We start from the raw sequence: 404 nt of genomic DNA on the forward strand, positions 1-404 counted from the left end.
TGAGGCATGTCACACTGTCAGAATTATTTTATTGGGATTTTAATTCAACAAACAAACACAGATGGGCGGATGGTGACCAGATCCCAGCAAACTAAATGTGGGACAAACACGACGTTTGTCTGGGACAACGTGGGGCGTGTCAACAATGCTGGCAGGACGTTAAATATATTACATTAAAGTGCAAATTTTCCAGGTCTTTTGTCAAGTAAATCAGAATTAGACAAGGCCGAAGTGGTCTAATGCAATAGTCTTTATATGCACATGAAGTAAAAATGAAACTTAAGCAATTGCTTATTAATTTAAGGTTAAGTAAATCATTAACCCTAACTTATACATACATATGAATAATTATATATCAATCCTCGTGGAATATTTATACTGGTGGTCATGTGCACCAGTATGGC

Source organism: Oreochromis aureus, linkage group 15 (genome assembly GCF_013358895.1).
Source record: "Oreochromis aureus strain Israel breed Guangdong linkage group 15, ZZ_aureus, whole genome shotgun sequence".
In the NCBI taxonomy this organism is placed as follows: domain Eukaryota; kingdom Metazoa; phylum Chordata; class Actinopteri; order Cichliformes; family Cichlidae; genus Oreochromis; species Oreochromis aureus.